Source organism: Anser brachyrhynchus (assembly GCF_964034855.1).
Source record: "Anser brachyrhynchus genome assembly, chromosome: 3".
Lineage (NCBI taxonomy): Eukaryota > Metazoa > Chordata > Aves > Anseriformes > Anatidae > Anser > Anser brachyrhynchus.
In genome coordinates, this window is record NC_137696.1 from 114,413,280 (window position 1) to 114,440,657 (window position 27,378).

The 27,378-nt window shown below is 38.9% G+C and overlaps 1 protein-coding gene and 1 long non-coding RNA gene across 9 annotated transcripts in view; one reads left to right on the forward strand and one right to left on the reverse strand.

Moving 5' to 3' along the window:
• Nucleotides 1-5,340: 5,340 nt before the first annotated feature.
• Nucleotides 5,341-18,050, reverse strand: LOC308192291. Its single transcript, XR_013948703.1, has 5 exons — nucleotides 17,334-18,050; nucleotides 16,071-16,127; nucleotides 13,725-13,827; nucleotides 11,235-11,363; nucleotides 5,341-11,199 (listed from the first exon to the last, which is right to left on the reverse strand). It is a non-coding gene; the product is annotated as an uncharacterized lncRNA (long non-coding RNA).
• Nucleotides 18,051-18,176: 126 nt separating this feature from the next.
• The window catches only part of VSNL1 (visinin like 1), an 88,477-nt gene continuing 79,275 nt past the window's right edge, over nucleotides 18,177-27,378 (forward strand). Inside the window, exon 1 of one of the 8 annotated variants that reach the window (XM_080588205.1) lies at nucleotides 18,177-18,354. The gene's annotated coding sequence lies outside the window, so the exon portion shown is untranslated. Of the gene's footprint in view, nucleotides 18,355-18,476; nucleotides 18,712-18,731; nucleotides 18,997-27,378 lie in introns of those variants that run through there. The other 7 variants (XM_080588211.1, XM_080588208.1, XM_080588212.1 and 4 more) reach the window with 7 other exon arrangements.

A 27,378-nucleotide genomic window follows, 5' to 3' on the forward strand; every position in this document is an offset into this window, starting at 1 on the left:
CTCTCAGCTGCTTGATTCAAAAAGCTAGTCATACCACATTTTTTTTTTTCCTTTTAAGTAAACCATCTTCCTTTTTTCATTGTTGCTGTCTTCTTTCAGTCTTTATGCTTATCATGTACAGACTAACTAAATTACGTGTGATGCATGAGTAACACACAGTGATTCATTTAGTCTTATAGTAGTATCTATTTCTGATAAAAGGGTAGCTAAGAATAACATTGCATACAAACAAACAACTCTTCAACAAAGCACATGGTGAAGATACACAATATCTACACTTCTGCTTTCCTCTTGAACTCTGTTTACAGTTAAGAAGTTATGTTTCAGAGGCACACTGTAAAGCTACAAGTTAGTCACAGCTACTTATCAGTAGATTTCTATGTCCTTGGAAATGAGCCTGGTTAACCACAAACACAGCAGCCCCTTCTGCCATTACCCAGTGAGTATACTGTACAAGCTGCAGGGAGCAACTGCTCAGACAGTGTCTAAGACAAGTGGAGCCACTTTGGAGGTGATAAAGTATCACAGAAATTCGCAGAAAGTGCAGCTTTTGTTGGGAAGACGACAGTGTACACGCTGAGCGTGAGCTGTACACCCATAATATTCTGCAAAAGCACATAATCGGCATGCAAAATATCTTTGGGACAACTGAAAAGTTTTGTAGGATAGTTTCCCCTATATTGTTTGCAACTCATTTCCCACATAAGCAAAAGAAAAAGACAACTAAAATAGGTACTGCAGTGTCTTAAGGCAATAAAAGCAGTGCAGACTTCTCAGCTTGGTTCTTGAATTCTCACATAAAGGTACTTGTCCAAGTGCATGATGTTTCATGGCTTGATAATTTGGGGGTGTTTAGGAGGCAGAAAAATAATGAACTTCTGTCATTGGGGGAACTTAAAAATTTCTGAAGTCTGCTCAGCCACTTCCTATCTACCTTCTTAAGATTTTTGAGATTTTATTGCTTTTTTCATCAGCAAGAACAGATGACAATTAAGTGTGCAAGATGAAAGTACCTTTTGAAGTGAAAAATCAAAAACTGAAGTGCACCTTTGAGTATTGTGCATTTAGTCTCTACCTAAGGCCATCAAACCTCATATGAAACCAAACTGATGAGCTTGACAAGGCCTTTAGTTGTTTTCTCTTCATTTCTGAACAACCTGTGCTGGGAACTATGATGTTCAACATATTCATAAATGATCTGAAAAAGTATGTGAGGCAGATCACAGTTATTAGAGGAAGTCTGCTAGAGCTGATTGTGAAGAATGACAGCATCATCCTGCAATACTAAGTGACTACATGGTAAAACTCTAGATAGATTTTATTATTGATAAATGAGAAGTAATATGTAGAAGAAGAAAAAGAAAACTAACTGTGTATATATAGGATATATTTACTAGCTGTTAATACTCAGGAAAAAAAAAAAAAGGGGGGGGAACTGGAAGACAATCTCTGAAAGCATTCATTCAACACTATCCATCAGTCAGAAAAAGGAAAAAAAAATGGGAAAACATTGCCATACGTTTTTATAACATATGTCCAAATCTTTAGTAGTAGTCATCCTATCTGAAAACTAAACTAAACTAGACTAAACTAAACTAAACTAAACTAAAATGGTACCATAAGAGTGCTGAACGTAGAAAAAGCAATAGTGATGATCAGCAATGCTAAACAACATCCAGATAAGAAAATTACATAAATATAATAGGATTTATAATTGAAGAAGGAAGATGATTAAAGGGAAACAAGATAGAAGTCTATAAAGTCATTAGTTTTAAAAAGTATAATGCAGGTAAAAAGAAAAGATTCACTGAAATTTAGAAGTGTTATACTGAGCTATACTCAGGTCAGTCCAGCCTAGCACCCTATCTGATAACAAACAAGAGCTCAGACAATCTGTGAAGACAATAAGAATGGGCTAAAACATGTGCATCTGCTAAGAACAGTCTGTAACCATTTCTAGTTTGGTCCCTGTCTAAGTATTCAGGATTTCCATGAATTTCTTTTCTATATTCAATAGATCTTTTCTCCAGTCTCCCTTTAAATCCACATAAACTTTTAGCACCCACGAAAATCAGGAACAAAGAATTTCGCAACTTAACCTTAATGATTTTTAGAGCAATCCCTTTTTTGTTTATTTGGAAACCTCCCTTTCTCATGTCGAAAGACAGCACTCAGTCCCTACACCCCCCCCACCCCCCCACCCCCACCATGCTATTTATTCATGTCTTTTTAAGAACTCTATCATATCCAGCTCAGGGATCTATTTTCCAGATTGAAGAAGAGTCTTATTTGGTTGATCTTAGTACAGAAGCAATTTAAGTACCTTTGATTATCCTTGGTGCCTTCTCCGAGCCTTTTTCAGTTCTACTATATCCATGTATATAAGATGGGGATCAGAAGTGTATGTAGCGGTCAAGTTACAGGTGCTTCACATATTTATGCGGTATACTAGTATTCTCTTATTCTCTAGTTTGGTTTTCAGTCCTTTCCTAACAATTTTTAACATTCAGCTTGGTGTGTTTTTGTTATGCTTTGTTTTATTTATTTTTTTTTTGTGTCTTTTTTTTTTTTTTGGCTGCTGCTGAACACTGACATTTTCATTGAACCATCTATCATAAATTGAAGTGCTGGCTTCTGTGCAATAATGATCATTTCAAAGCCCATAATTTTAAATGTGAAGCTAGGACTATTTTTTCCCCCTCTTCAGCAGTTTACATTTCTCCAAATTGAATTTTAAGTGCCAGGTTATTGCTCAATCTCACAAGGCCCTTCTATAGTTCTTCACATGTGGTTCTCATTTTTACTGCCCTAAACAAGTCAATATCATCAGTGAACTTTGTCACCTTGCTATGCATTCCTTTTTCCAGATTTATTTTTTTTTGACATGTCAGCTAAACTATGAGAAATTCCTTGCAGGACAAGAACTGAGACATATCACTGAAATTAGTATTTTAGAAGCATGGCACAAACAAAACTTAACACTTTTCTTGCATAATTAAAATGTGGAACTCCTGGTAACATGTAGTGATGAGGCTCAAAAACATAAGTGTTTCCAACACTAATAATTAAGGAAAGATATATCCTTCCAGATACTAAGATTCATAAAATAGCAAAATGTTGATTGTCAGAAGCTAGAGGTTACTAAGTGAAGGGTCATTTTATATTTGCATTATTTCTTATACACTTTCCCTAAGCATCAGCTACTGGACACTGTTGGAGACAAGACACTGTGCCATCTATACACAGACCAGATATATAAGTATAAGCCAGTATGGACATTTTTACTTTTTTTTTAATTAGATTTGTATTTCAGATTGTTATTTAAAAATATGTTGTATGCTCACAAAATTTACAAGAAGAATACATTTATTTATGTTTACTTTGAAATATGCCACTAATGAGAAGTGTTCAAATCCAAATATTCATGAAATCATAAGTGACTGGCCTTCCAAACTCAGTGCCCAATCAATATGCAGGTTGAATACACATCCCTCTTTCAATCTATTAAAGATTTTTGAATGAGTTGTTCCTCTTTTTCTTGATTATTCCTGTCTGAATTACTTCCAAAAAGTATATCTTTCCAGTGATAAAAAAGAAGGTATGTTGATCCTTCAGTAAACAGAATAACATAGTATATTTTGTTCTAATAACAGAAGGTTTTGACTATGAAAGAATTACTCAACAATGTTTCAGAGGCTGCTTTCATTATGCATTCATATTCCATGAGTTCTTCATAATAGAAACATCAGATTTGGACGTCAGAAACATTTCCTCTAAAGGGATCACAACTGAAGACTTAACATATTTCTTAGTCAAAGACCTACTCACAGTTTTTCACTTAGGCAGTCAATGACTCTAAAGGTCTACTCCAGACACATGCTCCTTAGTTCTTATATACCAGCCATGATAAATATTTTCTGAATTCTTTAATTTAGTGTGATTAAGACATATCTGCCAATCATGAAGCAAGATTTAAACATCGAGAAATCAGGTGCATTGTTTACATTGTAAGGGAATCAGCACACTGTAACCCATATATACATTATTTTTGTGTGTTTTTATTACTATCCTCCATGTGATCCTAATCTAATAAAAAGTATTATTTGTGGGCACTAAAACACAATTTGTGGGCTTAAAACAAGTTTTTGTTCAGACATCAAAATGTGGTTCTCAAGGGTTGACTTTTGGTAGGCATACAAAACTAATGAGAGGTAGCAGAAGTGTGTCACAGAGCACACGGACAACTTATGTGTTCCTTTTTAGTTCTGTAAAGTCTCCAGATGTTGTGGCAGTAAATATCAATATTGTGGATAGAAGCTGATTCCTGGTTTACAAAAAAAACTGGAAAAGATTAAGCTCCTGAACTACAGAAAAAATTGTTCTCCTAAGTTTCAAATGTCATCCCAAAATATAATTCCTATCATCATACAAAAGTGAAAACAATTTTATAACATATGGATCACATCCATATGAGCCTTCTACTTTGGAAACTAAAATGATGCTTTTTCTTTTTTTTTTTTTCCCCAAGGATGAAAAATATCTAACAAACAGGCATGAGTAGGACATCCAGATAAGGTACATCTAGTACATCAACACATCTGGAAATGTGCTGATTTAATGGACAGAAGCCACAATTTTTACAATGTAGTTTGTATAACTGGGCATTTTTAAAACTGTTTTTTCATGCACTTAATATGGAATCATTAAGAGTTGATTATGACTTATTGTGAATAAATCATCTACTATATATAAAATGATGACAAAAATGAATGATGTAAATAATGTTGACAAGGCTGAAACTCAACAGAATTACAAAAGCAAGAATATTTGCTAGTATTTGAGGAAACTGTGGCTTATGATGGCAAAATGCTGTACAATGCTGATAATCAAACTGTAAATATTTTTCCCTGAGGAAGCACAGCTCAAAATTACCTGCTGAATTTGGAATAATCAGTAACAACACTTAGACATCCTATGCTGTACTTGTAAGGTGAAACCAAGTGAACCTAAATTTTTTATCCCAGCTATTTTAAAGAGAATGGATGGCAATTTCCTATTCGTAACTTTTAAAGTTATCTTAGTTTAAATGAGACTAAATATAAGAGAAAAACTAAGTATAAAGTACTTTAAATGCTGATGCTGCCTTTTATTTGTTAGCATGTAAGACTACAAAGAATAGGAAAAATGAAAAATATGATATGATTAAACATGGAAATCATGATGAAAAATATTATGCCCACATTAATATAAGCAAGCTTATACCTGTTTAAAATGAATAACAAATAAGTAAAAATAGAGAAAAAGCATTATTTTTTAATTTTTATTTTAAGGAAGGTAACAGAGTAGAATGCCACTGCTAAGTAACAATTCTTTGGCATAAAAAACAATGTAGTATTCTTCCTTTTTATTTTTTTAAAGCTTCAACAATCATACAACAGATTATAATAAAAAACACTGGCTTTTTCTCTCTTGAAAAAAATAACATCCTTTTGTTCATACAGTTTCATGTATAAGACGGTTTCTGACATATACCATGAAGCCACAGCGTAGCTACAGTGTTAACTTATATGCTTATATTTATTTACAAAAATCTTCCTCTCCGCAGACACAGAAAAATCCCTAAAGAAGGGAGAAATAACAAATAGACAAGCACAGAGATAAAACTTCCATTCATCAGCACTCAGTTCTGCCCATCCTGTTGACTGAGCTGGATGGGAGCATATTTTCCTGTGATCCCAAGCCTTCCTGACACTGCTGCAAATTGCAAGAGCATTGCACAAGAGCAAAGCATGTTGTTTGTGTCTTCAGCAAGCCCCAGGAATCAGGCATAGCGTACAGGTAGGTAGGCTGTTCCTCTCCACTATTTCACAGCATGGAGTGATTTGATATAGCTGAAGGTCAACACTATAAATGAGACATCCTAGCAACTGGTAAATGGTTTCCGTACTGACTGCTTCCTAAAACAACTGCAAGACTATGTTGATTTAATAAGCATTTTGCTTTTAAATTCGGTTATTATTCTTTATAATCTATTTTCATATATTCAGGTGTTGCTAGTTTGAAAGAGAAATGGAATTTCAGTAATACTCCTGGTATGAATAAAGATCAGTTAATCATTTTGATCAAAATCTCCCTTTTAAATATTTTTCACAGTCAGAAAAAAAAAATGGAAATTATGGGGGAGGAAAAATAAATTGAACAAGGACTACTGCGTTCATAAATCCAGGAAGAATTTAATGTTCTTTTTTCAAGAATATGCATCAGACATTTGTGTTCAACAAAAGCCTTAGGGGAAAAAAAAATAATCTTTAAGAACATGAAGATTATTCTTGAGTTTCATGCTGTACAGCAGTAAAGTTAGATGGCTTCTGTCTCCTGCTTGGTCAAAACTAAACATGGCCAACTGTCAACATCTTACTTGGGAGAGAACACAGAAGCCTTTCTTTTTTATAAAGTATCTTGTAAACTGATCAACATCATTCTCACATAAAAGATATACCAGTTATATACATATATATAGATATATACATAAATAGAGATATATGATATAGATACACGATACATTATTGTAGATCATAACTGGAATACAATTTTACATAGAATACATTATTATGTGTACAAAAACACATATACAGAAAAAATAAGCTTTATAAACCCCCTACATTTTTTGTGTATTTTAAACTGTGTATAGCACATTAAAATAGACTCAAGATGAGGAAAGAAAACTGATAAAATGTCTACAAATCAGATGTCCTGTTAAACATCAGATAACTTGTTAAACATCAACAAATTTTTAAAAGGGACCATCCTACAGAAAGGCTTAAAAAAGTCATACCCAGCACCCTGAAAAAAAACTAAATGTCCAGTAAGTAATAGACTAAAAAATTTATAAACCAAATTTTTCAAAGAAGACAACAAATCATTTAGAAAAATCCATAAACAGGAGGAGTAATACATGAGATTGGGCAGTAAAGACTGCAGATTTAACATTGTGTATATTTGTCTGTGTGTGGAGTTGCCTACACCTACAAATTTTCCATATACCCACCCACACCTAAACAACTCTGATAGACCATAACATACATTTCTCTAGACTTATGCTATTATTCAAAATTAAATTAAACACTTATTAGATTATCGCAGAGTTTGAAATGAGAAAATGATCGGGAATTACTGTCTGTTTTGCAAAGATGAGGAATCTAGAACACAATAAGACTTTAAAACTTAAACCCCAGCTCTCTTAGCATATGATGCCTAAAAGGGATCTTCCTGGTAATAAATAAATGAGCTCTGAACTGTGGGCCTTTTCAATATGTAGCTAATTATCACCTACAACTCTCATTTAAAAGTTAAACGTCCAGGGTGGGAGACTCTCAGCCAGATGGTTACTCACCTAAGTCTCTATGACAAACAAGACATGTTGCCATGTGGTGGTATCACAGCCAGCTGCAGAGAGTGCAAAATGTCTTGCACGGATGATGATTTCTTTATAATAAAGTTTATTTAGGTACAATTATGTCCACTAAACTGCTGAAAAATCAACGTGTTTTAGGTCCAAGAAATAAATCTACATTTGACCTATTACCCATTTTTTACCAAACTTATCTAAAAGATAAGATTGAAAACAGAGTACTGATTAACGGATTATTAGACTCAAATGATGTTTCATGGACTGGATCCTCTGTTTTAGAAAATACATTATGTCTGCAGAAGAGGAAATATAATCTAAATCAATGAAAATTCAGCAGTGAAGCAGCTGGGTCAGTGGTGTAGATCCCACAGATTTGAGCACCAGGACTGCCATTTATACAATTAGAGATATTTCTTATCAGTCTGAAAACTACAGGGTGCTTTTCATGTAACCTAATTTAGGACATCTGCATTTGAGCTAACCACTCAAAGTTCCTTTTACAGACAGTGGAAAAAATAGGCACTTCTGGGTTGACATTAAATCTCAAGTATTTTAGATGTTGAGGATGAGATAAACCATAAAAGTGCCTATTTCTTCCAACTGACTATACTGGCAGCACAGCGTGGCTAACTCAAATCATAGAATTATAGAATTATAGAATCATAGAATGGCTTGAGTTGGAAGGGATCTTAAAGATCATCTAATTCCAACCCCCCTGCCATAGGCAGGGATGCCACCCACTAGATCAGATTTGCCAAAGTCCCATCCAGCCTGGCCTTGAACACCTCCAGGGATGGAGCATCTACAGCTTCTCTTGGCAACCTGTTCCAGTGCCTCACTACCCCAGTGAAGAATTTCCTCATAATGTCTAGTCTAAATCTATCCTCTTTTAGTTTAAGACCATTCCCTCTTTTCCTATCATTATCTACCCGAGTAAAGGGCCCCTTTCCATCCTTTTTATAAGACCCCCTTAAGTATTGAAAGGCCAAAATGTGGTATCCCCAGAGCCTTCTCTTCTTCAGGCTGAACATCCCCAGGTCTCTCAGCCTTTCTTCATAGGAGAGGTGCTCCAGCCCTCTGATCATTCTCATGGCCTTTCTCTGGACTCACTCTAACAGCCCCACATCTTTCTTGTGCTGGGGGCCCCAGACCTGGACACAGGGCTCCAAGTGGGGCCTCACAAGGGCAGAGCAGAGGGGGACAATCCCCTCCCTCCACCTGCTGGCCAGTCCTCTGTTGATGCAGCCCAGGATGCAGTTGGCCTTCTGGGCTGCAAGCACGCACTGCTGGCTTGTGTCGAGCTTTTTGTCCACCAGAATCCCCAAGTCCTCTGCAGGGCTGCTCTCGATGAGTTCTTCTCTTAGTCTGTCCTCATGTCTGGGATTGCCCCAAGCCCAGGTGCAACACCTTGCACTTGGACTCGTTCAACCTCATGTGGTTCACATGGGCCAACTTCTCCAGCCTGTCCAGGTCCCTTCGAATGACACCATTTGTTCCTTCTTTTGTATCAACTGCACCACTCAGCTTGGTGTCATCTGCAAACTTGCTGAGGGTGTGCTCAGTCCCATTGTCTATGTCATTGATGAAGATATTGAAAAACACTGGTCTCAAGACAGACCCCTGAGGGACACCACTTGCTATTCCAATGTCTGAATTTGGTCAAGGGAATGTTAGCCCACATTTGCACTGAGATGTCAGTGACTTGAGAAGGTAATATAATATGGCTTCAGAAAAGGATGGAGAGAAATTAAAGTGAGAAAAGATTGTGCAATGAACTTCACTGCAGAATACAATGCCATGAACTCTAAACAATTTTTGCATTTAGAAAGCCGTTGCACCGGGGCAATCTGTGCTCTGGAAAGCATTAGCATGACTGGAATATTGCTGGAATCTAAGTGAACTCATTCAGAATTATGTATCTCTATCTGGCAAAGCACTATGAAGCACAGACACATCTTATGACCAACACTATTATTTTATCTTTAACCCCTTGTTAAGCTGTCACTTTTCCACTGGGCAAACTCAGCAGGATTAGAGGAAGGAAATATCTTCACTGAGACTAGTGTTTGCAAGAAACCTTTAGGCTGAGGCATCTAGGCTGCCCTTCAGTTGCTAGATTGAACATGACAGTAGAGTTGCACTATTCAGGAAAGAGAAAGTGGAACACACATTGCTTTTAGTCCCTGGGCAGCTCTTCAGAAGAAAAGGAATGAGGAGCTGTCCCCCTCCTCAGGCTTGTCACTTAGGAAGGCAACTGGCTAAGAGCACAGGAATCATATGCTGCAATCAGCTTCTGGAAAGTTCACAGTTAAGGTATTGAAGAAATATAAAGAGGGGATCTATCTTATTGCTTCATCCTAGTTTATGAGCACAGGGTGTAATGAATCTTTGTCTAATGATGAATGCCAAAGTACAGTGCAATATAGGGAACAGGTCTGAATAGGTTTGCCATTTTCATAGACTTGCACAGTTCCAGTTCAGTTATTAGAAAATTATTTATACTCATAGTTTTTAAACTGGGAATATATATGCTCTTTTGGCTTACAACAGTCTTCAGAGCAAACCACTTTGCCTGTAAAATTCTTTCAAAAATTGTTATCTAAGTCAATGGAGAGGTGTATTACAGAGACATTTTTAGCTACTTGTCTAACACTTCTGATTCAGAGAGAAAAATTACTGATCCAAACCTCAGGACTGTTGGGTCACATAACGTTACATGGAGTTAAATACAATTGAAATTTCCTTAGACCTTGTTAAATCTGATGAAAATGTATTATAAGTAATGGTTAGTTAAAATATCTAGTCTAAGGGCTCTATTAGTTTCTGGGTTTATTAAACCTCATCCAACTCAGTACTGCTATCATTTCTTTGGTGTTATATTTCAGTACACCATCCAGTTAGCAGCAGCCTGCAGGGATACAATAATGAGCTAGAGGCATGGTTGCTTTTTTTTGTTTGTTTTGTTTTGTTTTTCACAGTGAGTTGGTTTTAAATTGATTTCAACTTGGTCCATGATTTTTGGTTCACCTCCCAAATTATAGAAACTGACAGCCGCATTATTGAAAAAAACAGCAGCTGGGAATGACTTGAAGTATGCCGTCCAGTAATTTAGGTATCATGTAGTATATATACATATCATGTATTTATGGCTACAAAAATCATGATCAGTAAAGAATCTGAAAATTGGAAGATGAATTGTGTACAGTATACACTACTGTATAACATGAAATACTTTATCAAATTGTTAAGAATTAAAAATCTGTGTTAAAAATGAAATAAGATTCTGTTCACATAACAAACATTCATTATTGCTATATTAAACCCAATTTTGATAAGCACAAAAATGCATGTAATAATGAATAAACATTTTCCATTAATCTCCAGATACATAGATACTCAGGCAACCACAGTGTAATAAACATATCCAGAAATGATGATAATGCTTCTGACAACAATTTTGCAAAGTTATTTGCTGCATTCGTTTTAGGTGTTCTTGTTTCAAGTCTATACTGCTACAGCATCATTTGTTTCTGACAACCGTACTATACTCTTTCCCCTTTTGCTTGGTTTACTTTTCTATCAGTACTAAGCAAATCACAGGAGCAAGTACAAATATTTAAATTCTCTTATATAATAAGCCACATTTTAATTTTAAAATATAATACATACACAGTAATCGTCCATTTTTATATATATAATAGTCCTCCTTTACACACATACACGTATATATATATATACACACACTCCTCCTTTATATAAAAAATATACACTTAATTTTTGGTACAAACCTCCTTTGAGAGCAAGCAGAATTTTTGGTACAAACCTCCTTTGAGAGCAAGCAGCCATTCTGGGAGAGGGCTTGTGTCCCTGGTAACTGGTTACTCAACGGAGCAGAGGACATGGCAGACTCCAGAAATGAGGTGGTAAACAGAGATGTGGGATCTCTGGGGATCTGACAAGTAGAAAAAAAAAAAAAGGATGGAAATGTAACAATAATGGCTAACTATGAGGCTTCAAAAGGGAGTGAAAGTTATTCAGGGAGGTTCAGGGAAGCAGAAACACTTGATAATAACACCTGATGCAGGGCCAAACCATTTATGATGGTTCTCACAGGTAAAGGGTTTTTGAGTTCTTAGGAGTCTTAGGAAGCAGGCTCCGAGAAAATCACCCTTCTTTGTCCCTCCCTCTTCATCCTCCCTCATCAAATATAATAATCTATGAGCACATGCTCAGGTGCTCCCTGAGGTCAGCAGCAAGTGTGTGTGGTGATGTATTATGTTACGGAACACTTGTTTACAAGCTTAAAAAGTATTTTACACATTTATCACAGAAAAGCAGTAGAGTTAGCTCAGTACTAGTCATTTTAAATGTCATGCCTATCTTTATATTATGCATTTTAATAAATATTTACAAATTTGTACTTTAATAGTTACTTTTGTTTTATATGCTGATATAGCAGTTTGTCTTCAGTGTGGCACTACACTTTCCAGCTGAGTGCACTTGGTGTTGTATTTTGGAGAGAGAAGCAACAACATGATTTTGACAAATACAAATGTTGGCAATTAGAAATGTGGGTTAACACATACAGAAAAAGATTACCTAGTATTACAGATGGAAAGATTTAACTGCAAATGAAATGGTGAAATATTTTTTCAATGTGTTGGATAACTTCTTTTGGCTCTGATGAGCACCTCTGTCTGTTGGTTTTGCACACATTACTTCCTGTAGCCTACCTTCTGAGATGCATCTCCACTCTTAGCAGTACATCCTGCTTTTCCAAGTTTGGTTCAAGAGTGCTGATTCTCAAACCAAATTATATCAAAATGTATTAGATCTGAAATAAATTGTACTATGAGAAGTCGTGTCTCGCAAGGTAGTTTAATTATAATAAGACAACTTCTTTATTTTTACTTTTTAATTACAGAAAGTCCACGAAGTTATAAGTACATTTTCTCCTTAAGCCAGTAAACAGTCCTGATGTTCTCTCCATCTAGCCTCCTGTCAGTTTTAAGTAGAAAGTATATTCATGTTACGGGCTACAAGTGTATTACTAATGCATAACTGTATGACAAACAGTAATAATAAAGATGATGACAAAAATGCAGCCAAAGTGGTTCCATCCCCACTACCCTCCCCAAAAGGCTAGGTAGCATCTTGTTTGTTTTGGTGTGCATTGGAAAAAATAGGTATTTCATTATTAAGAAATCTGCTAATCTCTCTAACATTTCTGCCTTTCCCTTTATTATTTGCAGTAATTCCACAGCTGTGCTTCAACTTTATTTCTTATTTTTATTTTTATTTATTTATTTATTTATTTTTACATGCCACAATTATAGTATTTTAGCTAAGGACAATCACTTATGGATCAAATAAACAAGCAATACCCTCTTGGAACATGTCAAGACTGCATGACCATTTTGACTTCATAGGAATTGTTTTGTATATGTAAGAGTTCTGCCTTGAGCTAAATGGCAGGGGAAAACATGATGCTATGTTTAGGACATTTATAGAGAATGAAATGCTTGTAAGTTTTGCCATTCCTAAGCTTCTAAACAACCATTTTTTACTTGAAGCTTACACTTCTCAGGTCCAGAACGTCAACTTTTTATTTCCACTTGAGCAAATGCTCACTTAAGAAGAGCAACCGGAACAGCTTCTGTAGGGAACACAGCTTACTGGTGTAAAGTCTGGGCTCATGCCATTTAGCTTTAGACAGTTTACTAAGTGCCTAAATTTAAATGTATTTTTTCTTGATTCTCAGTTGCCAGGTTTCTGGTCTGAATCACTCTTTCAATGCTTCTTTTTATTTCCATTGACACCAGAGGCAATGCAAGGAAACAGAAAATTAACTCAGCTATCAGATTTAGGTATCTAAAGTTAGGCATTGCATGCACTTCTCAGTTGTGAGTGTATTATGTAACATCCAAGATGATGTTACATAAATAGTATTTTCTTTGCATTTCATTTCATGAGCCTGACAAAATGAAGACTAACAAATAATGTCATTAATAAAAACAATGAGTTATAAATTATTTGGTTTGGCACATAAAAAAGTGACCTGAATACATAAACTCTTTACATTTCATAAAAAAAGAAAATGTAATATTAGTAAAGTACATCTTGCTTTATCTATATTCTTAGGGGCATCACTTAAAAAAATGAGTAAGACAGATGAATGTGAAAGATACGCATAAAATGTAATTTTCATATAATTATATATAGCACAGTAAAGAAGCAAGACAATCTACAGTCATTTTGAAACAGATAATCTCAGTCACACTCATTGTTTTCTGTTGAGTATCAAGGATCTCACCCTTTTCCAACTGCAGTGTGTTACAGCAGCTCCATTTAATCATAAAGCCTTGAAGCAGCTCCCTTCTGCCAATCCTTGCAGCCGCATTGCTGCTTTCAGCTCCCTATGTAACAGACAAGTAAATTCCAGCATGCAGAAATTGCATGAAGGGGGCACAGAAGGGAGAAAGAAAATATCTCCTTCAAACGGCCTGGCAGAACATGAAGTATATAGTTATAGATCTAGATACATGCTCAAATTCTTTCTCATTACATTTATTCTGCTGTTGATTCTTGCACAAAGCATGTGCGTAGATGTCATTAATCACAGAATCATAGAATGTACAGAATCATTAGCAAGTATATAATCATCAGCAAGTATTCTGCATAAAGGAAGAGAGAAAATACACCCACTGAAATGGTATTCTGCAATTAAAGTGGTGTCTGTAAATTAGGAAGTAATGAAAAAAGAGAAAGAAAGGAGAAAGAAAAAGAAAGAGAGAGAGAGAAAGAAAAGAAAGAAAAAGAAAGAAAGAAAGAAAGAAAGAAAGAAAGAAAGAAAGAAAGAAAGAAAGAGAAAAAGAGAGAGAGAAAAAAGAAAAAAAGAAAAAAAAGAAAAAAGAAAAAAGAAAAAGAAAAAAAGAAAAAAGGAAAAAAAAGAAAAAAGAAAAAAAGAAAAAAGGGAAAAAAAGAAAAAAGAAAAAAAGAAAAAAAAGAAAAAAGAAAAAAAGAAAAGAGAAAAAAGAAAAAGAAATATCTCATTACCGGTAAGCCACCTGCTGATACAATGACTCCTCTCAAAGACTACTGTGTCTTTTAATAGTGAAATCTCTACTCTGAAGCAAAGAAGGGAGAGAAAAAATGAGAGGAAGATCCTCGATTTCATTAGATTTTGAATTTCCCTCTGGAGATGCCTATCTCCCTTGGTCTATCTCTCTTCTCCTTAAGCAGAAGCTTAGGGCATCCCTTGGCTTCTTTCAAAGGCATAAGCAGACGTTTAGGATTCAGTGTCCAAAGCTTAAAGGAAACCTGTGTAAGCCATCGGAGACTGTAAAAGGAGCATATACCTAGACTTATGTGCTATTCATTTCCATGCTAAGAATTCTTATGCTTACACTGTTCATTCTTATGCTAAAATAAACTCTGATACAAATTAAATAGAAAATTTTGGGTCAGATCCTGACTTTGTTTAAATTCCTGTGGCTCCATTATAAGCAATCTGTTATTTAGCTTCAAAAAATATTTAAAGTTGCTAACTGGCAACAATTAGCTCCACTTGCAATATCCGAAGAACCGAACAGCAAGAAAATGAAAAATCCTACAATTATCTATATGATAAACAAGCATGGAGAATCTATTTCTCCAGAGAGATAGATTAAATAGAATTAAAATAGATTAAAAATGAATGTGAAGAATCTATTTTTAATATTTTTAAAAATATTTTTAAATATTTTTAATAGATTAAAAATGAATGTGAAGCGGCTGAAAATGCCAGTGGTCTGAACTGGTAAAATTCCACACCCAGCTAACAAAAGCCTTCAGTTATTGCATAAGGTATAAGACAGCACAGTCTAAAACATGTCATAATAGCACAACTGATGATAATACCATGATTTCCTTTTTAGTGATAACTCTATGCATCATTTATTAGGCAACATTTATTAAATTGTTGATTTATGGCAAAATAAAGCTTTTTCATGGGCATTTTAGATTGAGCAGTAACACAGAGAGTTTTCACTTATATTTACTTTTCAAATAGGCATTTGTATGGCATTGTTACTCTGATGCAATGCATAAAAAAATAAGCCAAATTTTTCTAGAATGATTAATAGCTTACAGTTTCTCTATTTATATATTTATTTTTAATGAGCATCATGTTTCCAAATGCAGTTGAAACTATGAAACTATGATCTAGGTAACCTGTTTTTATACAGAATTATCCAAATGTAAACAAGGAAAGTCATACATGAAAACACATTATGGAATATCTTCTGCTTAAACTACATTTTTGTATTGTAGATGGGAACTCTGCCACTGGACTTAATGAAAAAAGAAAAAAAAAAAGCCACATGAAAAGTCCTATTTAAATGTGCATTATCCCAAATGTTTTAAAATTCAACCTATACTTCTATTTTTTTGCAGCAAGCAAATGCTCAGCACCTTCTTGAAAAGCATGCCCCTCAAGGATATTGACAGGCGTGTCATCTGTAAGTGACAGTCACTCAGCAGACAACCCTAAGCTAGCTTTCAACTAACTGACGGAGATATCGCCACCTCGGTAGCTATGAAAGAATGAAACAGCAGCAAAACCACCCAAGACACCGAGGTATTACCCAGACTGGCTGCCAACGCAGAGCTCTGTACTCACGTAGCTACACTGCTGTCTCTAGAAGAGTTACCATGATGAGGTGAAGTCATGCAGTAACTGAAATATGGACACAATCAAAATAGGTCACACAACTAGTATTGCACAGTGATGCCAAGAGACAAACTTACAAAAAACAGAATAAGAGACTGAAAATAGGAAGGAACAAACTGGTTAAAGCTAGTCAAGCAGATGCCACAGCACTCTATCTTTCATTATGCTAAAGATGATTATTAATGATCTGGCAGGCAGAGCAAGCAATGAGGTAGTAAATATGAAGATGACACAAAACAATTTAAATTAATCAAGACCAAATAAAACAGGAATTTCAGAGATACTCGGTGAAGTGAATCACCTCCCAACTGTTTATGCTAAGTCTGGAAGCAATCTAAATTTTTTGCATTTTCAGGCTGCATTTTTTTTTGCACATGCAGAAAATCAAAATATGAATTGAGGAACAGGAATGTTCTGGGAAATTAAAATACATATGTATATAAAATCTTAAAATTATCATCTTATTGCACAAAAATTAAATCTGGGTGTAAAATTAGAGATTTTTGCATATCACACAAGGATAACTTTTGAATTCAATTGTCTGTAAAGTGAAAATACTCTATCTTCCCGTGTATTTGTACAGTACCTAACACATCAGTTTGTGTTATAATTGGATTTTTTTGGGCGTTTCACCAGTACACTAAACATTTTTACCATCCATCATGTGTCCTGCATATTCATGATGTTTTTTTTTTTTTTTTCTGAAATAAGTAGCAGAATAAAAATGGTCTTGACTTGCTCTAGCTACTCCATTTTGTATGTGCCTTTATTTTGTCCTCCTTTCGTCTCCTTGCTGTATATGTCTGCTTTCCTTAGGGTTACTCTTAGGACATGCTAAATGTAATTAATTTATGTATGGTAAACAGTCAGTAACAGAACTCACCGTGCGTAAAAGTAAACGTTTATGTGCTTCCTTGCCACAGGAAGGGTCTACCAATTAGCTGTATGCCACACACGGTCATCAGGTGCCATGGTCTTTACTACTACCAGAGCACCTACTGCCACTGCAGCAGTGACAACAACAAGTGAAGGGCAACAGCAGTTAGGTTTTATATTGAAGGGCAACATCAGCTGGGTTTTATATCAAAGGGATGAACAGCATTACACCAGTTAAAACATCTAATGCTAACTTCAATTCTATTTTCAGACATCCGTTAGAAAGAGCTCTTGCTGAAAGTGTAGCTCATGGTGTGAGGCGCTGCCCCCACACACCTGGTGGTTACGGGGAGCTCCAACCCATGGATGGCGGTATGGCCCACGATGTGAGGCTACATCCCCACACACACGATGGTTCCGGATGATGCTGGGGGCTCCGGGAGAAGCCTGCATTTGACCCCTGCTCACTGGGAGTGCTGGGGAACATCTGTGGCAATCGTGAATCATAGAATCATTAAGGTTGGAAAAGACATCCAGGACCATCTGGTCCAACCATCCCCCTACCACCAATGTCACCCACTAAACGATGTCCCTAAGCATCATGTCCAACCTTGCCTTGAACACCCCAAGGGACAGTGATGCCACCACCTCCCTGGGCAACCCGTCCCAATGCCTGACTGCTCTTTCTGAGAAGAAATGTCTCCTCATTTCCAACCTAAACCTCCCCTGGCACAACTTGATGCCATTCCCTCTAGTCCTATCACTAGTTACCTGTGAGAAGAGGCCGACCCCGAGTTCACCACACCTTCCTTTCAGGTAGTTGTAGAGGGCAATAAAGTCTCCCCTGAGCCTCCTCTTCCCCAGACTAAACAACCCCAGTTCCCTCATAGGACTTTTGCTCCAAGAGAAGATAAGCAAAGACCGGGGTGTCCCTGGACACTGCCCCACCTCGCCTGAGGGAAGCCCCACACTGTGCCCGAGACGTGGGGACTCCCCTAAGTCCAACCCGAACCCCGCTCTCCCCTCAGAGGTTTCCCGGTGCCTCCACCTTCCCCCCCCAACACGACGCCTCAGCCCCGGGCGCGCTCCTCACCCACCCCTTTCCCTCCCCTCCCCTCCCTCACGCCCTCGGCGGGCGGCGGCCGCGCGCATGCTCGCGGCGGGCGGGCGGCGCGTGCGCGGGGCTGGCGGCGGGGGCGCGCGCGCGCGGCGCTCTGCAGTGCGGGGCGGGCGGCGGCGCGGGGGCGCGCACTGAGCTGCGGCGCTGAGCGGCGGGCGCGCAGCTTGAGCCGCCGTCCCTCCGGCCCCAGCGCCTTGCTTTCCCTTCATCCTCCTCCTCTTCCTCACCGCACGCTCTGTAAGTGCCCCCCCATCTGGGGAAGGAGGGGAGCGGGAAGCGCGTTCGCGGCTCCGCGCTCGTCCCCGCCGGGAAAGTTGCTCCGCGGCGGCGCGCATTGGCGAGGCGGAGGGGAGCGGCGGGCGGGTGGAGGGGGAGCGCGCTCCGTGGCTCGTTCGCGCTTGGAAGCGGCTCGGTGACAGTGGAAGTGTTGGGCGGGTTTTTTTTTGGGGGGGTGAAAAAGAGCGAAAAGGTCGCTGGGGTTTGGGGCTTCCAGTAGGAAACAAACCCAAAAACCCGCGCGGGGCGAGAGCAGCCCTCGCAAGGTCATCCCAAAGCGGCGGGCAGGCAGGAGCGCGCCCCATCCTTGCGGTGCCCGTAAGAACCTTTCATTTTTTTTTAATTATTTTTTATTTTTTTATTTTTAGCTGAGTTGTTCTCTAGCAGGACGGGCGCGTCCCCGAGCGGGGGCTGCCCCGCGGCCGGCCGGGGCAGGAGGGGAAGCCGGAGGTGGGAGGAGGAGGCGAGAGGCGCTGCGCGGCCCCGCTCCGCTCCCCCCCGCAGGCGTGAGAAGGAGGCGGAGGGACGGGGAGACGCGAGGCGAGAGCGCTTCGCCTCCGGAGAGCAAAACAAAGGAGCGGCAGGAGCAGGTTGAGGCAGAGCGTGAGCAGCGCGGGAGGGGAAGGGGAGGGATGGGGGGGAAGGAGGCGATTGCGGCGCTGCCCCCGCTGCTCGGGATGCGCGGGGGGCTTCGGGGGGGGGGGGGGGGCGGGGGGGGGGGCGCAACTTTGCGCGCCCCCCCGAGGAGCGGGGATGGGGACTTTTTTTTTTTTAATTTCTCCGTAAAGCCGGGTCGTGGGTGCTGTGCTGGGTGCGGTGCGGAGCCCCGCTGGTCCGGCTCCGGTGAGGGGGGAGCTGCTGGAAGCCCCCTCCCCTATTTCCCCCTCAATTCCCCCCCCCCCCTTCCATGCATGCCGCCACCTGCAGGGTGTCCCCCCTTCCTCATCCCCAACCCCATCAGCCTTTACTTTATCGGGCTGTCCCCCCCTTCCCCATTTCCTCCCCCCCCTCTTCCTTTGCTCTAGCCTGAGGTTGGCTCCTCCACCCCCCCAATGTGGGGAGAAACCACAAGGATTTATTATTATTATTATTATCTGGGGGGCGGGGGGGTACGAGATCTTATGTAACTACAGACCTCCCCCCCCCCCCCCCCGCCTTCCTCCCCACCCTAAGATGAGCCTGCTTGGGGGCTTTACAGAGCTGGGATGGGGCTCCCCGCTTTTTTGGGTGAAAAAGAGGGAGCCCGAGCCTGGCCCCGCAGTGGTCGCGGAGCCCTGGGGGTGCCCGCAGCTGCGGCACCGCCCGGGGACCCGAACATCTCGGGGTGCACCTAGCTGCACCGCCTGGCTTCACGGCCAGGGTAAGTGGAGAGAATGCACCCAAAGGCCAGGGGAATTAGAAAACCTCCCCTTTTCATCGGGATTGAGATGTGGTTACTCGCACGCCAGAGCCCTGGGCAGTTAGCGAAAGGGGCGAATGTAGGGATAAACGCCGTGTTCTGGCGCTGAAGGTGTTAACGGAGCAGATGCGTTTAAGAGATACTGCTACTTTTCCCAACGATTCCGCTGGCAAAATATTTTTAGCGATATTTTATAGCGAGCGTTTCTGTCGATAGGCGTTTTCTTCCTTTGTATATCGGAAAGTTGAGCGCTCGGAGATCTCGCCACCTCTTTCCGAAGAAGAGAAAGATGCACGTATCTATTAACCGGGATTTGCTGAGGAGCAGAATCCTCACATTCAGAGGAAAATGAGTGTGTGAGGAAGCTCAGTCTTTGTAAAATGCATATTCACTGCCTCTTTTCAGAGTACATGCTTATTAGTAGTTTGTTTCTATGGCACGCTTTCAAATTTATTAGATTTCACTACGACTCTTTTTCCTAACAAAATGCTTTTTTTTTCTTTTCTTTAAGAACGCAGCTCATTTAACAACATCCATTTACTTGAAAAGTTTTCCAGTACAATGTTAAACAGCACTATCCATTTCAGTTTTGCGGATTGCGATCAATTTTAATTAAAACTTTAATTACATTTTGCCTCTCCACTCAAACAAAGCATGTATAGTGGTCCGGGCTAATGCTGCTGTGAAGAAAAAATAAGGAAACGCATTCTTAATCTTCATCGTGTATTATTCCTGCTTTTGAATTAAGGACTGAATCCTTGTCCTGATGGACTCTAAAGGAACTGAATCACAAACTTTTGTGGCACAGAACCGCAGTACTTAGTCAGGTTTGTGGGCTGCTCCATCTTCTGGCCCCATACAAACACATGGTACAAAAAAATTACACCACTGAATTTTCCCTGATTTTTAGAAGTGCCTCACGTTGTGGAACATTGAACTATTGACACCACATCAGCTGTGTTGTTGAGCAACACCTGTCTCAGACGGTCACGACTTTACGTAACCACCCAACTGCAGGATGCCAGAGCTGTCCCCGATGCTTTCCATTGCATTTCATAGTTCCCCGTGTACACTCCCAGTAACACAACAGAAGAACCACCATTGTTACAACACTGTGGCGCCAACCTGAGCTAAAATCTGGACAGAAGGGTAAAGCAAAGCCTCACTGTGGGCTGGGATAGGGTAGGGTAGGGCAGAGCAGAACAGAAGGATGGCGCTTCTGCTTGTGGAAATCCCACTGACCGTGTAGGGTGGAGACGGTGCAGCAAAGCCGGCTTTGGTGCTGCTCAGAGAAGCATCCCGCTGCCTGCAGCGCTCTGGGCTGTGCCAGGTCTCCTCACCAGCCCTCCAGCACCTCTCTGGTACCTGCCGTACTGCGCTCCCGCGTCGCCCTTCCTTCTCCTCTCATCGGTCTGTTGGGGTGGTGTAGCCCTCTGGACTTTTCTGTCTCCACTCTTCATTCAGCTGCAAGCAGGATCTGAATCTCAAGAGTGTAGATTCCTTTCAGCAGGCACATGGACGTAGCGAACTTTGTTATGGAGCTTCTGAAATTGTTTACTTGTCAAGCTGTTCTGGTTTTGTTTTTCAGTTTTGGAATTCTAATTTTGTCTGGCTGCACTGTGCATTCCTATGTTTTTGGATTTCTTTTTTTTTTTTTTTTTTTAATTGCATCTGTGCCTCGCACTCATTTAGGGATTCAGTTCTGCAAATTCTGCAGATTCCCCTGGATTTCCAGAAGTTTGTGTCGCTGGGGCAAATAATGCTGGCTCATCCTCTGAGTGTGAATTAAACAGCAGTGTACACTAGTTGGAATTAGTTAGAGGGTTTAAAATATGATAGGTAAATTTGTTTTTAAAGTGCTTAGAAAGACATAGCACTTACCATGAGAAACTGCGTTCCTTATCTGTGATGTAACATTTTCTGTGATGGTCTTTGTCCCTTCCTTTTTTAATGCATGTTTTTTCCAGTGTGGGTTGGGGCTAAATGCCCTTTGTTTTTAACAGTTGTCTAAAGGGAAGCTTGTTTCAGAGTGGTTTTGATTGCCTTTGGATTCTGCCCTTTCTTTTAATTTTGTGTTACACTCATAAAGACGAGCAAACGTGGTCTTCCTGCATTATTTCTCTTGCCTAAGTTTGTCTCAGACTTCATCATAATGAGGCAGATTGTTTAAACTGTCCCCATTTTCTTGTGGGTCCACATTACCCCCATCTGCATGCCTCCTGCCATCTCATAAATCCTTTGCCTTTTTCTTTTTTCCTTTGGAGTGTATTTTTGTTTCTTCTCTGACCTTTGTGTGCCTTGATTGCATCTTAGGATCCCTTTTCCCTGCCAATTATGTTCTTCACTGCTTATTTCCCTTAATCCACGGGAAAGATCGTGACTTACTCCATCGCTTCTCTACGTGGCATCGCTAAGAGCGCTGCCTGGTACAAGAGCACAGCACGAGCAGGGAAGGCTGTGAGCACGTGTAGTGCTGTAGGATGTCAGGATCCGGATAGGCTCCCAGCGCAGTGAGGCGCTTTCTCACCTCCAGCTCCCATCTTTATTCATCAGAAGCATCTTATCCTTTGAATTTTATACCGTTGCTTTGAGAGGAATAGCCATAATCCATTTCAAAGATAATGAAACATTTGATGAAAAGGATACTTGTTAGTGGAAACCAAAATCTCCAGGTAGGGCTTCAAATCCACATTGCTTTTTAAGTTGTGACTTAAGTTGCTAAGGATACATACGTACTTTTTTAATTTGTGTTTTAAACTTCTGTGGACATTATCTACGGGGTCTCTTCTTTCAGGAGCTTTTCTACATTTAAATATGAATATGACTCAGAGGACAATAATATGCATGTAGGAAATTAAGTCAGATTATTAGAGATGGTATCGTAGCTGAAAGTTGTAAAAGCTAAGTAGTTTCAAGGAGACAGTTGAAGGAGAAGGAAGAGATGTCAAGCTGTTTTTGTTCGTGGTTATTCCCCCGAGGAGAGTAAAGAGCAGAATATATTTTCTAAAATATCTCATAAAACCACAATTAATTGAAATAAACAAAGTTTATTGAGAGTGAGATGATAATGTATTGTTTGTTGACCTGAGAATGATGTATTCTGAAACTCCAATATCGAGGACAAAGGAGGAGGTGTGATGGATCTTATTGAAGATTTTCTGCCTGGAATGAACCCCATTTAGGTCCCAGACTGTACAAATTTAACAGACCATATTATAGTTTCCACAGTTCTAGTGTTTTGAAAGAGAAAGAGTTTGCTATGTTCCTGGTTTTGTCAACAGTCTGTGATTTCTGTAGTCACGAGAGTTGATAACTTGAGGTAATCAAGTGGATGTTTTAAAATAATTAAAATATTTTCCCATGAGAAAAATAAAGAATTAAGAAACAAACAAACAAAAAAATAAAACCACCACTTTATAATGACAGAGCACAGAGCCATTTAGGAATATCTACACAATCAATCCAAAATGAGGGGAAAAAAGAACCCACAAGCTGTAATGGTGATTTTTACAGCTTGTAGACTAAAGTATATGAGACAATAAACTTTTTAATGAGAGTGACTTTTAATCACTTGACTTATAGCTGATTTAATTTTAAATAGTTGATGGTTTCATAACAACGTCGTTGGTTTTGTGCAGCTCCACTGTATAGCTTACGAAATATCAGAAAGAATTTCTTGTCTGCTAACAGACCTTCTCAAAGTTCATTGATGTAAACACCTACAAACTGAGTGAGATTCATGATGGTAACACTTCCAAGTGGTGTATTGGCTCTTTTTCCAGTCCTACCAAAGTATTTCCATAGGCTTAATAGTGGAATTTTGTTTAACTCCTGAAGAGTTGAATCAACCAATATAATATCAATCAATGTGGTTACTTTGCTTGTTCAGACTTCGATGAAGAATATACTGTCAGCACTGTACAACTCAAAATGTATACTCAGGAAGAAAACAAGCTGTGATGGTAATTTAAAGAGCTTTTAGACTAATAAATATAAAACTAAACCATTTGATGAAAATTGCTTTAATTAATTTAGACTTGTAACTAAATGTGAAGTTCAGAGGGATGAAGGGTTTCAGATTCACGAGTGTTTAAGTCTACCAGGGGTATTGAAACTTTTAACCAACTGTCCACAACAGTCCATGAACCACATTCTTATTTTGGGGGGAGAAAATCAGTCTTGATTTAAAGACCGCAGATAATGGAAAATTATCACAGTTCTCCCTAAGATTTTCTAGTAGTTAATTATTCTTGGTGTTAAAAACGTACACCTTGCACCTTGCTTCTGGACTTGGTTACCAGTTCTTGAGCCAATCAGTCCCTGAAGCAGTTGAAATATCAATCTTAAATAGGTCAGCTGTTGAGCCAGGTGTATGTAAACTATCCATGGCTTGATTTTAGTATCTAAAAATAATTCCACAAAGGCAGTATGTTACTGAAAATGTTTGTGTTCTTTTTTTTGTGTTTTTTGTTGTTGATTTTTTTTAATAAAAGATTAGTGTTCCACTTAGTAGAAAACATTTTTATTCAAAAGTAGATATTAAATCATTCACTATGAAATGGAATTAAATGGCAGTGAGGAGAGCTGAATAATGTCCTTTTGGCGGACTACATTTCAGAATATCTGTGTATTTAATTAGACTTTATTCAGAATGGAGTCATCTAAAATTAGAACATCTTGTTTATAAAAGCTGGTAGAATACAGCATATTTCTGCGTACTCTTATCAGCTATATTTAGAAATATAAAGTAACTGAAGACTCTTGGAGAATGAAATTGGGAATATTAGCAGTTTGAATTAAAAATGCTTTTGCTTTTTAAAAGAATTTGGCATACAGAGATTTTTTTTTAAGTTAAAAAAAGAACATTTTTACAAGGCATTGGCACTGAAAATAAAATCTGCTTATGTAATAGATAACGCTGCAAAAAATCATTTGTGTCGCTGCCGCTAATACCCAGCACATACCCAATTAATATCACCATAGCTGGTGTTCTTTCATTGCAACAGAACATATACCGTACTTTTTCAAAGCGGTCATTTTTCATTTTAAATGTACATTTTCTTCAAACGGTACAAATGAGTACAGACATTCAGGAGTGATCTTGGAATACCGATATTGAAATGAATAAAAGGCTTTCAATTTGAAAGTACGATAGCCTGAAAAGGAATTTTTGTTTGATAAGTAAAACATTGGATCCTACTGCTGATTTCTGCAGACCTGACTGATTTATACAAAAGGACTGTATCTTCAAATACACTCCGACTAATTTTGACCTGCATTTTTCACCTCTTTTTTTTTTTTTCTGGCATCTCTCTGAGTTAGATGTGTTAGTAGTCTTGGATCTGATCACATTAATCACATTGTAAGGGCAAAGGATGCTTGGCACTGTGCTCCTGCTGGCACGAGAACATGAAGAAGGTTAGTGTATTTTTGCCTTTGAAATCAGAAGATGGCATGTTTTATGCTGTTAAAACTTCTATATTATGCCTCCTTAAATGAGGAGGGTCAAAGAGTTGTAAACTGTTCTTCCTGAATAAGTATGTAAGATATGCCTGCCTTCTCCTGTCACAACATACAGACACAGCTGTATGACTGAAATGACAGAGAGTTTAAGAGAAGTAACTGCCAAGCCTCCATTTCCCTCCTCAGGTATGGTAAGTTGATCACAAAGTAGCCTTTATCATCCTTTATTCAGAAGTTTCATTTGCAAGATCTGTCTCTCACTATGGTACATGTTAGGCAAGTGCTTAACTATGTAGTTCAATGTCTATTTTTTATTTGTTTTGATTCTCTCCTGGGGAAATAGGAGGATTGGAAAGGGTTATGATTCTTTGTATTTTTCTCAGGTACCTACCACAAATAGGTGCTACTGCAACACAGGTCAATAAGAAATACTAGTTTCTACATGGTTAAAAGGTGAACATAACTCATCTGGGCTTCCCACTCCGTTATGTGAGAGTGTAATCCTGAAGTGTCAGCAGGAGCTCACTGCCTCCTGTCTTATCTCATCCTTCAGCTTTTCCCTGATCCCTTTTTCCTCTCTCTGGCCTTGCTTCCTCGCCTCTGTAATTCTGCTCCAACAGCCCCCTGCTTCCCGAGAGGCTCCCTGTGCTTGGGGACACCTGGCAGTGCGTGCTGCACCACGGTGCGCGTCTCCTCCATCTTCACGCATCTTAACTGAGTTTTTATTTTTATTTTATTTTTATTTTTTTAACTGTGAGCTTTATAAAACAATGATCTGGCCTTTGTATACGTTCTTGGAAGTGCAGCTGTGTGTATATTTACAATGCTCTAACATTAAATATTTATATTAAAATTTTAACAACATATAGGAGATGTATTAACTGCAACCTGTGCAGAAAGGTAAGATGCATATTCAGGGGTTTCATGGAGTGATTCTGAACCAGTCCACGGCTGGTAGCAGCACCTGAGTCCATCTCCTGCAAGACTAATTGAGGCACATTTATTCTGCAGTCGCTAGGTTGTGAATGAAATATGCTGACATACTCAAACCAGCCCTAAACCGAGCATTAGATGTACCTGCAGCAAGCCGGACACAGCAGTACAGTGCTTAGCATGGCTTATGTGCTCGGGTCTTCGTCCTGCCCTTGAATAGGTTTTGCAGCCTACACTGCCTTCTGCTTTGGCCCCAGTGCCAAAGCCAGCAGGTTCAAAGCTGCTCCAGCTGCAGGGGCTGCAATGCAGACATACCCTAGAACACATTCCACGCAGCTGGCTTTGTATCCACATACCTCTAGACTGGTATTTTCATAAAGAAGTCTGTATGAAGGCACAGTACAGTGTGAGCAGATGTTGAATACAGCTGTGTTCCTCCTGTCTGCCTTGTCTGGTGAATCAGTCGCCAATGCCATAACTCTCTGTATTTTAGTGCAGGGTCCCATGTGTCGCTCCTGGTAAATCTGCATAGTGGGATCAGAGCTTATGTATTATTTCTTATTGTTTTGTTTTGTTTTCTGGCTTGTGTAATGCCAGGGTAGGAAGACGTGATGTAGGAGGCTGAAAATGTAATAATTTAGCATAATACATTCTCTCACTTTATTTCTATGTCTTGTTATCAATGATCAGTATGTATGTTACCAGTTAATGCTGTATCATCTATGTTTGTTAATTGGCTTAACAAAATCCATTAATGCAAGTTCTTCAGTTGCACAGCAGTTTGTTTGCTTTAGACAAGAGTGAGCAAGAGAACAGTTTGCTAGTTAATTGCTATTACATATGTGATGCATTGCTTTAGTACCTCCTTCAAATATTTTTCACTGAATGTAGGTTTTTTTCATGATATTCAACTATAACTGAGAAACAACAAGTTTCTGAATCATTGCATGAGAAATCTGCAGGAAACATAAAAGAATAATTTGTATTTCATTATCAGGCAATCCTATCATTGTTTTCTATTGTTGTTTTAATGTTGGTGAAAAAGTCAATTTAAAGCTAATTAAAAATCCTGTAACTTCATCTGCTTCAAATATGTGAAAAATAAATACATTTAACTGTAGTTTGAGTTTTAGTAGGTGTCTTATATTTCTTATTGGGCTGAAGAAAAGAGAGTAAGATATTTTGTAAAT